This window comes from Gavialis gangeticus, unplaced genomic scaffold (assembly GCF_001723915.1).
Source record: "Gavialis gangeticus isolate Ggan-Ray unplaced genomic scaffold, GavGan_comp1, whole genome shotgun sequence".
NCBI classification, from domain to species: Eukaryota; Metazoa; Chordata; order Crocodylia; family Gavialidae; genus Gavialis; species Gavialis gangeticus.
Window position 1 is genome coordinate 38,401,925 of NW_017729029.1, and position 225 is coordinate 38,402,149.

Sequence of the window (225 nt, forward strand, 5' to 3'; positions counted from 1 at the left end):
ACACTCTTTAGGCCGCAGCTGGAGTACTGCGTCGACTGCTGGGCGCCGCACTTCAAGAAGGATGTGGACAACGTGGAGAAGGTCCAGAGGAGGGCCACTCGCATGATCAGGGGGCAGCAGGGCAGACCCTACGAGGAGAGACCACGGGACCTGAACCTATTCAGCCTCCACGAGAAGGCTGAGGGGGGATCTAGTGGCCTGTTACAAACTAGTCAGAGAGGACCA